The 12679-nt window shown below is 39.2% G+C and overlaps 1 protein-coding gene across 1 annotated transcript in view; it reads left to right on the plus strand.

Annotated features, from left to right (window-relative positions):
• LOC137291841 (IQ motif and ankyrin repeat domain-containing protein 1-like) overlaps window positions 1–12679 on the plus strand; it is a 282934-nt gene that overhangs the window by 249501 nt on the left and 20754 nt on the right. The window lies entirely within an intron of this gene.

Raw genomic sequence — 12679 nt, forward strand, 5'->3', positions numbered from 1 at the left:
GTTTTATAAGAAAAGATGCCAATGATGCATAATTTAGTTCTTAGATTCTCCTGTTTGTGTAGATGCATTTTGATTAATTTTGCATCATCATTAACGGAGTAACAGACACTTCTTCAAGTGTAATGAAATAACTGAAAATAATGTGACATTTTAGTTGACGTCATGGCATGTTTTGTGTATTTTGTGACGTCGGAAAAAGACGACACTGGTTTGCTGATTAGTATATATCTAACCTAATTTCCACTCAATGTGTAAAACATCTCGGCTTCTGTGTCAGAATTCAGCACTTTCTACACAAAACATAAAGTGAATGGCTTTACCACTGAAATTATAAGTGTCCTGAATATATCAACAACTAGACGGTTTTACTACGTATCTTATTGTGAGCAACACACGCACCCTTCAGCATAAATTAAAATTTCATAACACCTGAATATTCATTGAATATTCATTTAGGATATACACTTTTCTTCTTATGATTATGTAATTATTTCTCTTCATTAGTATGCAATGGAAGGTACAAAGAGATGTAAAGTTTGTCCAAATTAAGACATGACCTGGTTTATATATTTTTAAACAATTTTTGTATAAATTTTGATATGATATTCTGCCATTAAAATATGTTTTAATCGAATTCGAATTGACTTTATTATCTAAAACAAAGATAATGAATCGTAAAACGATTTTGACAAACTTGCACCTGGTCAGTCAATTTTCATAACTGTTTTGTCTATAAAAACGACACAAACCAATGCAATGAAGAAGACAATTCTTTTAAATATGTGTGCCTATACATTTCATACAATGTACAAATCATTTTCATTAATATTAACAGTTTATAAGGTTGAATTTAATTGCTGTTTATTAACCTGTTCAAAGGAAACTGCAATATTTGTCCCAACGTATTGAATATTGTACATCGCGGGAACTCAAGCACATATTGCAGTTATCGTCACGTGTGATCTTCCAACACTTGTGTAGAGGCTTTACATGTGGTATAGTACACTGTACACTTACTGAGTCAATATTCCCATGCAGTCTTAGTAAACTTAGTCTCAGTGTATTTCGTTACACTCCACCACTGAGTCTAACAAAAACCTAGTAGGAGGTTGCGTCAGGTAACCTTTGAGCGACCAATGACCGTCCAATCAAACGCGAGACGGTTAAATAGATTTAACCAATCAGACAACGGCTACTGTTTAGGGATCGGAGGGACTTTCAAAGTATTCAGGTCACTGACACAGATCTCTCCACAAACAAAAGTTTGCATATATACTGGCGTCTCCTATTCAGTTATTTGACCTGCAGTATATACGCTTTGGGGTTTCTGTTGACATTGTTACCATTAGCTAATATTTCCGCTAACATCCTTGAATATTGCCAAACACACTATTTTCAGCGACTGTTTACTCACCGTTGTCATGGTTGTACGTACGCCGTGTGCATCACCCGGAAGCGAGTGTACGGTAAATAGCATTCAGAATCGTTTGGGTACAAACATTTTCGCAATAAAAAGTTCAAAACGTATATGCGAATGTGCACTTTCGTGATTTGGTAAGCTGTGCTCTGATTGGTCAATCTCAAAGGTTGCCTGACGCGATCTCCCATAAGGTTTTGTAAGACTCAGTAGTGGAGTGTAACGAAAAGTACTGAGGATAAGTTTACTTAGCCTGATTTCCCATGTAAATAATATTCAAACAATCAAAAGCTTTCAAAGAATAAAAACGCACACCCTATATCCAAATATGATATGATGTTGAACATGGATATATGCAGATGCTGAAATCAGTTTCATGAAAAAATGTCTGAACGATGTGGAAAATATACATCACAATACTGAAAGTGCAATCGGACTGATATGGCCATTGTGTTTTCTCTTGTTCAACCAACCTTCACCTCAATGTAACTGCCTAATATGTGCAACAATTTTTACATGTGACATCACTACCTATGACCGATTTCTTTCAAAATGGCAGCTTCGCTGATAAGGGTACACAGGATTTTATGAGGACTCTTTCCTTGATTCAGGGATCTTTTGTACATAAATGTCAGATGTAAGTAATCAGAATTATTCTGACTATCTGTGTATTGTTATATGTTTTTACAGCTTCCATTGTAAACGACAGAAGCAGCCAGAAATGCCAATAAGTACCACTGTCGTTCTACGTCATTGTTGCGTCAGTCATGGTGTCACGCTGCACTAAAAGTTTGGCAGTTTCATGTGAATTATCAAATCATTTCATTGTATCTATTTTTAATTTGCTATTTCGTGCTACGAAAGCATATTGAGCCATTGTAAGCAACAATTACACAGCTGGATGCTGGAAAATTTCTGAAAATGCTACACAGTGTAAAATCGGATTGTTTTTGTTTACATTTCGAACAAGTGCTGTCTTTCGAGCGCAGCGTTCGTTTTCATACCTAGTATGTTTCGTTTCGTTTTATTTAGACAGTTGGTATTGGTGACTAAGACCATTTGAAATTTGATTCTAAGATGTGTGGGGAATTCCATGATGGATCTCTTGCAGATGACAATGAAATATAAGCGACGTAATCGGCATCTCAATACCGGCCTTCTCGAAACAGGATTTTGTAAACACCATCCAATATGCCGGAAAGTGCACTTCGGCATTCGTGTAAGTGCAGTTTCGAAAACATCCCAACCGATTCTGGGTTCATCGGCGATGTTTCAGAATTATCATTACTGGTTACGTGAAAACTTGATATCAGTGATCAATAATATGCCATTTTTGAGATTCAATACTCACAGTATTTATCCGATTTTCACATTTCAAAACATACAGCAAATAACACTCTGAATAGCGATTTTGGATAAGGTGAAAAATGGCGACATTTTCGATGAAGGCTATTTTGAAAAGCTATTTTAAGTACTTTAGCTTGGTCTGAGATAATAGTAGATGGTATCAAGAACAGGGAATTTTCCACAGAATTCAAAACTGTGAAGTATATATAAGTGCGTGGTATATCTAGAATTTTATTGTACCAGAGTGAAGAGGAAGGACATATATGTCTCTGTGGCATCCAGGCTTTTCTTGCTGAATGCAGGACATTAACGTGAGATCCAACAACCTTGATCATTGTATTCTTCAAGTACTGGGTATTTTATCGCAAAGCACTGATGGCAAATTGGGATTTGGCCAAAAACATTACCTGGCATGGGCTATATCCATGAACGTTCTGATGAGAGTTCTTGAACATCAAAGCCCAAGCTACTGCTGTTTCCCAGTCAAAATTGTTTTCCTGTTTCACTTTCAGTAACATCTTTGATTGTGTCCAGCAGTCCATTCCTACGAGGGCTATAAGAAGGAGCGGTCTACACAGTATATTGAAACTTACTGCCATGTCTCTCACTTCAGAATTGTTAAACTGCCCTTCATTGTCACTATACAATGTTTGTGGTGGCCAGTGAATTCCAATCCAATATCAAATGAAATTATTAACAAATTCTGAATCTGCCTTCAATCTGGTTATGCATCCTGTGCTTAAGCGTGTTATTTCATCTTTGATGTGGAGGTACCAGATGCCCTGTCCTAATTCATGTAGGGCAACCATCACTGTTTTGTTTTATTCTGTTGCCAGCGCAAACCTTACGATTGGTTTTGCAGTGGGTCTTTTATGTTGCATGCAAATGTCACATTTCCTGATGATTTCTTCTAGTATACTAAAAGTTTCTACATCCTGACTTCCTGCATTCTTCAACAGCTGTTTTAATCTATCACTAGACGCATGTGGACGCATGTCTGCTAAAGTGTTTTGAGTGACTTGAGTTTTAAGCCATGGTCAGCAATACTGAAGCTATATGACGGATGTCTGTAAATAGTCGAGTCTGGATCAGACAATCCAGTGATCAACAACATGGTTGTCAGTGAGTCTGACCTCCCGATCCCGTTTGTCGTTTCTTACGACAAGCATAGTCGCCTTTTGTGGCAAGCATAGGTTGCTGAAGGCCTATTCTACCCCGGAGATAGGATAAATACATATAAATATACAATTTATAGTTAAAATTTCCTAGTTTCAATATTCTCTGAAACACCCTTCAACGGTTTAGATGTGCGAGTACTTTGTTGGCATAGACATGGAACACGGTGGTTTTGCACTAGAAAAGTCAGTTTGTCAGACAGCACAGTAGAAGTGTCGTTCTCATCATTAGCACTTCTTGCATTATATTTCTACACATGTATCACATTTCTTCTGTGTTCTGGACCATTTTCAGTTCCCATTTCTGTTGACAACAGCGAATGGTTCTTTGTGAAAATTGGTGGAAAGTTCATTGTCATGTACTTGTTTCTTCACCAGAAGTATTTCACCACACTGTATATTTTGTCACATTTCTCCTCCTGTCGCTGTAGTCTTTCCCTCTGTTTTTCAGTTCTTTATCATGGTCGTGCACTTTGTCATCTACATATTTCTGTTCTTCATTCTTACTTCGTTCTTCTGAACAATAACTCACCCAGTGACTTAAGGGGTTCTCTGGAACATAATAAGCTAAATGAACAATCTTGATCCTTTTCAGTATCATCTGATTCTGCCTTTCAACCTTGCCATTGGCGTGAGGCCAATGTGAAGCGCTTGTTTTATGTTCTGTCCCATTGTGTCTCAGATACTCTTTTAAATTCTTGCTTGTAAATTGTGGACCATTATCTGTTTTCGAAATGAGGGGAATTCCATGAGTTGTGAAAATTCTTGCCAAACAATATACAACAGATACTAGTGGTGTTCTTGATCACCTCAGCTTCAAAGTAATGACTATAATTGTCAAATGCATGTTCTCCAGCTGGTAGTGGGCCCATGAAGTCCACAGCTAAATGTTGTCATGGGGATGATGGCAGTGGTGTATGGCACATAGATGGAGAGCCACCACTTGACATCTGTGACACAATTTGCAGAATTTCCCAGCCTCAGCATCTATTCCCAGCCACCATACATTGCTACACACCTGGTAGTGCTGTTTCATCTCTACAATACGCAGATGACCCTTGTTATAATTCAACAAACAAATGGGTTCAGTTTGTTTCTTGTACTCGACATCTCATCATCATTACATACACCACAGTGTTTATTAATTCTCATGTTCTTCCACATTTCATCATCATCATCATCATCATCATCATCATCATCATCATCATCATCGCCGTCGTCATCACGGCAGTCGCGGCAGTCGGTTCAAGCTAAAACATGATGTTTTATACTTTATAGTACATAATACCTACTGACAAATGTTCCCCCCAATTACCTAATCATGGTAAACAATGTATCCTCGGATAATGTTTTGTAGATAAAATACACTTACTCTAGTAGCCAGAAACGAACATTATAAACACTGGCTGGTGTAATGCAACGCATTAAACATGGAACATTATGATTCACAAGTTCATGACAGAGTGTGAAATTATTTCTGCAAGAACAACTGTAATTCCTACATGTCCAAAGACCCTAAATATGAGGGTACTATTCACGTGTAACAGTCAAGAAAAAATAAACACGTGAAAAACATGACGCTAAGCTTGGCTAACCCACGCGTTCCTAAACTGAAATAACTGCACATTTGTGACTAAATGAAGCAGGTTTATGCTTATAACTGTAATAGATACAAACTGCGTATTACATTACTTGTAATTAAAAAATTATACTCACAAAATTTGTAAACCCACAAAGTTCCATCTTCGCCGCAGCGAAGCACATGGTCCACTATCATTCCCATCTTTAAAGTTACCTCCCTTGCCCCTTGGGCATACAAAATATGGATCGCAAGCCGAAACAATTAAATTTGTCAGTTACAAAATATGTATCCCAATCCGAAACGATTAAATGTTTCAGCTACAACCCTCATGATGACCCTCTCTCAACAGCTTGGTAATCACTTTCTCTGTTGCTCCTAGCAGTCTTGACAGACAATCGGTAATGTTATGGTTACCTTAGATATATTTCACGGCATAATCATATCCTTGTAGTCTCAAAACCCATCGCTTCCTTCTCATAGCATATATGGATTGCAATGGTTGTTGACCTGTTAGCAACTCGATTGGTGCACCATATACGTATTGGTGAAAGCATTCACATGCCCACACAAGAGCCTCAGTCTCTGTTTGAGAATACCATTTCTTGATGTCTGATAAACTCGTGCTTGCATAAGATATGGCTCTATGCACATTTTGTTTGTTATTGAACTAGTACTGTGCCAATTCCAACTGGACTTGTTGGCTGCAATTGCTTGCATTGGTACTCTCTTATCAAAGTATCCCAGTACTAGTCACATCTTTCGTCTGATTGAAAGAAGCATGTTGTACAGGTTCCAAAACAATTTTTCAGACATTGTTGAATGGTTTTCTATGTACCATTGAAGTTGAAGTGTTGATGGTATCTACCAACCATCCAGAGCCTCCTCGGGTATATTTCTCCGAAAATTCTTGTATTTTTTGTAAGAACGCTGTTATGAGATTGACCGTAAGAGTTCTCACCCTTTGGTCGTTGGCGACCTGTTTTCGACAAAGTTCTATTTACGAACTTATTCGGTCACTTATTCCCTATGTAAGACTCACCAAATTGATAGCTATTGGTAGCCTGTGTTTGTGGCTTACTTTTCAGGTGTGTTTTAACATCCTTTACTCTTTAATTGTAACACAGTTATTTTCTGAACTGGTAGCTTCATCATTTTCATGTAGGTCAGTCACGCATTAAGTTGTCTAGTTTATTGTTTAATGCTTTACTGTTGACTTTCCTTACACAATAGGATTCGTCAAGTCGTGAACTCTGTAATGATGTTAAGAATTACTTAAAACGACTTGTTACTGTTTCATAATGGTAGTTTTCTCAGGTTGGACAAAGCACACTTCGGCCTCAGCTTAAGAATAACCTAACGTCGAATAACGTCTAGTTTGATGTCCGGGCAGTGGGAACTTTATTCCAATTTTGGATTGAACTACCAGTGTGTGGTGTTACATTCACTTACAGGATATTTATGGGAATTATGTGTTGGATGTGATTCTATGTCACGGTAGGTCCAGTACTGTTTTACGCCATATTATCGGGTGTAATAGCTGTGTACAGTGGTGAATCCTATTATAAGAATACTGTAACCTTTTATTGGAACACGGTAAAATTCCTCTGAGGTGTATTCAATTTTGGAATAATTCACGGTAGACTAAGAGTCTTGTGACTTTGTTTATGTATCCCTAATTGACTATCTTTTGATATCCTTGACTTGTCAAATTTTCATATTTAGACATAACCGTCTAAACTATAAGTTATCGCACTTATTCATTAATTGACTCCTATCAAATCAATACCTTGGCTTCGAGTAAATATTCTTGAAAGCAATGAAAATGTTCTAAAACTCTGTACACTTGTGCATGGTGATATAAGCACTCAAATAAATCTCAGTGTATTTTGTAAGGAGTTTGGCCAAGTTTATGCCTCAGGTGTGATACCACGTTAGTGGCTTGTTATATTTCCATTGTGTGAATACGGAGAATATATTTAAATTCTGTTTCTCATGTTCATTGTTACCTCATATGTAGCTCTGTTGTTGTTACAATAATAAACTTCAGATCAAACTTTTGATCTTGTGGTTGTCCTTTGCCACAAGTTGGAACCAAGTTACCTATACATATTTGAACCCATGGTTAAGGTTATTTACGGACCTTCCTCTAGTTAAGGTTGTTTAGATCAGCACCATAACAAACACGTCTATGGAGGATTCAGTCCTTTCTGGTTGAGTTAGGACTTGCCTGCCTTGGAAATAAGGTATGATGGGACTTAGTGTTGCCGTCCGTCTGCGATTTTTCAAGTGTCATTTTCATTGTCAGTTCGTATTTGACACTTTTCAAATGATTCAACTCTTCATGAAGTTTACCATCAATTAAGGGCTTGAGTTTATCAGTATCAATATTAGAATTGACCACCATTTTCCATCTTCTACATGGTCTGCTGGCATGAATCTCGATGAAATCAGCTCTTGGTCTTGCTCTCCGTTTGAAGGGTATAATACTGAGAGGGGATGGGTTCGTTTGCTGGTGTGGAGGTAGTATTGTTGCATGGAATCATCGACGGCCAGGTCTTTCCTGTTTTCCCTTTTAATCGTCATTCTCCTGAGGTCCACATAACTGAGGAACACATCACTGTTGTTGATGCTCAAAATTTCATTCCTGCTGATTTTCATGGTCGTTTTCTTCACGATGGCACAACCCGGGTTCCCCATGTTTTCATGTTTTTCGTCATCAGATTCCAAACTGATCTGGAAGGACAGGCAAGCAGTCCCTGGAATGATAACATCATCCACGTCCATGTTGGCAAAGTGCACCAACAGCATTTGGTTCTCATCAGTTGTGCTGGGATTGTTGGTGATTGCAGAGGCCTCTCTCAATCGTCGTTAGGAATCAGGTTTTCATCTGTATTATGACTTTTTTTATTTTAAAAACATGTTGAATAAATAAATAATCATGGCTGAAGGTGGTGACGATATTCCAATGGACAAATTTTTGGAGCAATAGACATCCCTTGCTCAACAATGATGTCGAAGACACTTCATGAACAGGTCATCTCATCTCTTAAAACAGACCATCAACGATTATTATTATTTTACAGAGTAAGATTGAAATGCAGCAGAGAGGGTTTGGGTGATCCTGGCACAGTCAGGCTGGTCAAGCTCATCATCAGCTCAGGGCCCTCACCCCCTCTACACGCAGCCCAGACAGCGAATGGGACTTCTCCCAGGAAACACTGCCTAGTCGAACCCACCAAGAACTTTTCGGAGAATATGAAGGCTCCCCAACACTGCAGCCTTCTGCATTACCCAGATTGTCAGAAGGGCTGTGCTCCCGGTGGAGAACCCGGGCACTCTCCTCATCTGCGCTAACAGATCAGGAGGTACCAAACCAAGGGCACCGAGAACAATGGGGAGCCTGACAACAGTGTACTTGGAATGCAATCGAGACATTTCAAAGGCGAGGTCCGCATATTTATCATGCTTATCCTGAATCTTGCCAATCACATTGCTGTCAAAAGGGACAGAAAATTCTATGATATAAATAATTTCATTGGCTTTATCAAAAAGGACAAGATCAGGTTTGTTTGCTGGAATTCGTCTCAGGCTGTATATTGGCCTATTCCAGAGAAGTTTGAAAGCATCATTTTCCAGGACGCCCTGGACATGTTCAGGGTCGTACCATGGATGGACCTCAGAGTCAAAGCCACAGGCATGGCGGAGACGATAATAAAAGCAGCGAGCCATGACTATTATTATGATTATTATTAGGATTTAAAACAAGACAAAGATTGCAGAAAACCACTGTATCGAGACCTTTGCAAGTTTTTCATTGATAGGAAGGACACGCCGCAATTGAGATCGGATCCGAAGATTGATCTCATGAATGCCCACACAAGAAAGCCGCTCACTCTGGGCGGAAACATAGTGTTCATTTCCTTCGGGACAAATTAAACCTGCAAGATTACGGTGGTGCATGATCCAAACTTCCACCCAAAGCCGTCCAAAGTCTGGAAAACATCAGGACCAGACTCGACAATGTGACCGCCGGAAACGATCTGAGAGATGTGCCCCAGTGTATCAAAGAAACATCAGGAAGCCTGAAAAAAATATAATTTGGACAGGTACAAGACAACGAGGCCTTAAAAAGCATCATCGAGAAAAGATTGCACAATCTTGAATGACGAGAGAAGGACCCATTTGGAAGCGGCTTCCTCGAAAAGAGAAATCCTTGGGTCCCAGATCAGCCACATGAGCGAAACCATTGAGCAAGTTCTAAACAAGGACACCTCATTGGCTGACAGGATTAAAGCATTTTTCCAGGAATAGCCTCATTCTGACGGCTTTAGAGTTCATCGTATCAACCCTGTTCTTAGTGCTGACATTCAATGGCAGTATGTCACCCACACCAACACCTCCCAAAAAGTCATTGGCAATATCAGAGATTGGATCAAAAAAGTCTGAAAAAGTCTCAGGGAAGCCTTGGCCAGATTTGCTGGGGAAGCCGCAGAAGTGACCCCAACAGATGCCTCGAGGTGGTCATGGTTTTCCTGGAGCCTCTCATTTTCATAAACTATATATATACTAGACACATAAAGAAACTCTGCATACAAAAATTTAAAATCTAAATTTATCAAACCTGTGTAGACATAAGGATTTAAACGCGGAGATATGTATCCAACATGCATGCACGTACCACGTTCCGTGACGTCAGTGGTTTTTGTCCTTGAGACGTGCAATACATGCTCATGCATTCTGGGAAAGGGAAACAGAGCAAGTGAATGCCACACAATAGTGTCGCTAAGGAAAGTTCAACCCCAGCCCTTGTGATCTTTAAAAAAATTAAACAGCTATTGAAATGCATAGCATGCTTAGGCTAACATCTCCAGATCATCATGAGGCCATTGGGATGGTCAGTGAGGAAATGTCTCAACAACAAGTGGCTGTACATTTCCACTGCCACCAGAACACCATTTCTCCACTGGTGAAACACTACCAGAACACAAATGATGTCATCGATTGGTCACGTTCTGGACGTCCATGTGTAACAACGCCAAGACAGGAGAGATGGACAAGGGTACCCATCTTTGCCACAGGTTTCAGTTTACAGTGATGACTGCCCAGACCATCCCAGGACTTCACCCCAAAAGAGTTCGAGAACGTTTATTCATTACGGTGTTATGAGGGTCCAAGTGTCTAGGGTCCAAGTGAGGGTTCTGGTGAAATCAATTATCTAACTGGCATGCTAGTCTGCTTGGGGGAATTAACTCAGCAAAGAGCCCATCGTCACAAGAAGCTAATTACAACTTTATGTACAAGAAATAGAATAACAAGGGTGGCCACAGAGAGTAAGTACAACCCTCTGGACTGAGGGCTAGAGCTGACCTGTATCGGGAGTCTAGACCCTACTGATGGACAAATGAAGGTGGAAACTATTTAACTACAATTGAAACAATGCAGAGATTATGATTTGCTGACAGATACAAAAATGGGAGTAACCCACAATAGCCAGTGAAATGCAGAATAAACAAAATGGGTGTGTCCTCCCAGAACAACTTCAGTGACCAGACAGGACGTGTACTTAATCTTTTAATCCTATTCAAGTGGCATTAATCTTGTTGGCACATTTACTGGATGCTTGATTGCTTACTCTGGGCAGGATCTTAACGACCCTTAATTGGTGTTTGCATAATGTCATTTTACTGTAGGTGATGGCATGTTTACCTCATCAAAGCAGTTTATTAACCTGTCTAGACATAACCCTTGTCTTAGTGAATGGTTTGTCTTACAGTGGAGCTCTGATTACCTCAGGCTAGGATTTTAACTCTAGAACATCTGTAAAATTGTGTGGGCTGGATCTTAACAACCCTAAATTGGTGTTTGCATAATGTCATTTTACTGTAGGTGATGGCATGTTTACCTCATCAAAGCAGTTTATTAACCTGTCTAGACATAACCCTTGTCTTAGTGAATGGTTTGTCTTACAGTGGAGCTCTGATTACCTCAGACTAGGATTTTAACTCTAGAACATCTGTAAAATTGTGTGGTCATAAGTTATACCTGTTTCAATAGAATGTCTGTGAGATAAGTTTTACTACTTTTGACAGGAGTCTTTGTCTAAGCTATTACTGATACATGATGAAACTAATATTCTATATTTTCCTAATATTTGAATGCTAATGTACTGCTTGTACTGGTTACAATTAATCATGAATTTTGGTATGAATAATTATTTCATGATAACAGGATCAGACCATGATGTCCTGTCATACAAGCTGAATGTGGTGCAGAAATCATGTCCACAGACCCTTCTTTTGGTGGAGAAATGTTGTCTTCACAACTGAGTCCAGGTTTAACATTTCCCATAGTGATGGACGTCGATGTGCATGTAGATGGGAGAACATGGGAGAACGTTATGCACAGGCCTGTGTCTTGGAGAGGAATCGTTTTGGTGGTGGTTCCTTGATGACTTGGGATGGAATAACAGCAAGCCAAAGAACTCTTTTGGTGATTGTTCAGGGCTACTTACCTAGATAAAATACTTGGTGTGAATCAGATTCTTCGACCTGTGGCAATTCCTTTTCTGCAACGTTATTTCTAACAAATAATTGTTATTAGTGTCTGTCTTAGGACAGTAGATTTGTAGTAAAGTTTCAAGTCAGTATGTTATAGCTCACTGGCCTCCATTCTCAATTCACCGCGAAGATAGACTAAACTGTGTCAATAAAAACTTCTTTCACACATTCGTTTAATTTTTAGAAGGGAAACATATATTTAGTTGAAAGGTATTTGCAAATAATAGTGATAGGTTTATGACTAAAAAATAAATGTTAGGGTGTATATGAGTTGTGTGGAAAATACGACATATCGCCAAAATGTTCTGACCCACTATTGAACGTCAGTCAGCCCTCCAGTAATAAATGAAGCATGGATGCATTAATAATGATTAAGTTATTTTTCATTGGGAGGCCCCGGGGTAAACTAGACTGCTAGATCCCGCATTCTGCCCAACTTCGCGGGTGAGACGGAATAGTAAATGGACTCATACAGCCGATTCATAGGAGCTGGAAACTTCTGCATTGTACTACAGTCACTGAACATTGGTCAGACACTGGTCCATTGTACAGTACAGCCATTTCAGCATGAAACTGCCAAGTGTGTTTACATAATTCATTC

The sequence above is a fragment of the Haliotis asinina genome, chromosome 7, assembly GCF_037392515.1.
Source record: "Haliotis asinina isolate JCU_RB_2024 chromosome 7, JCU_Hal_asi_v2, whole genome shotgun sequence".
NCBI classification, from domain to species: domain Eukaryota; kingdom Metazoa; phylum Mollusca; class Gastropoda; order Lepetellida; family Haliotidae; genus Haliotis; species Haliotis asinina.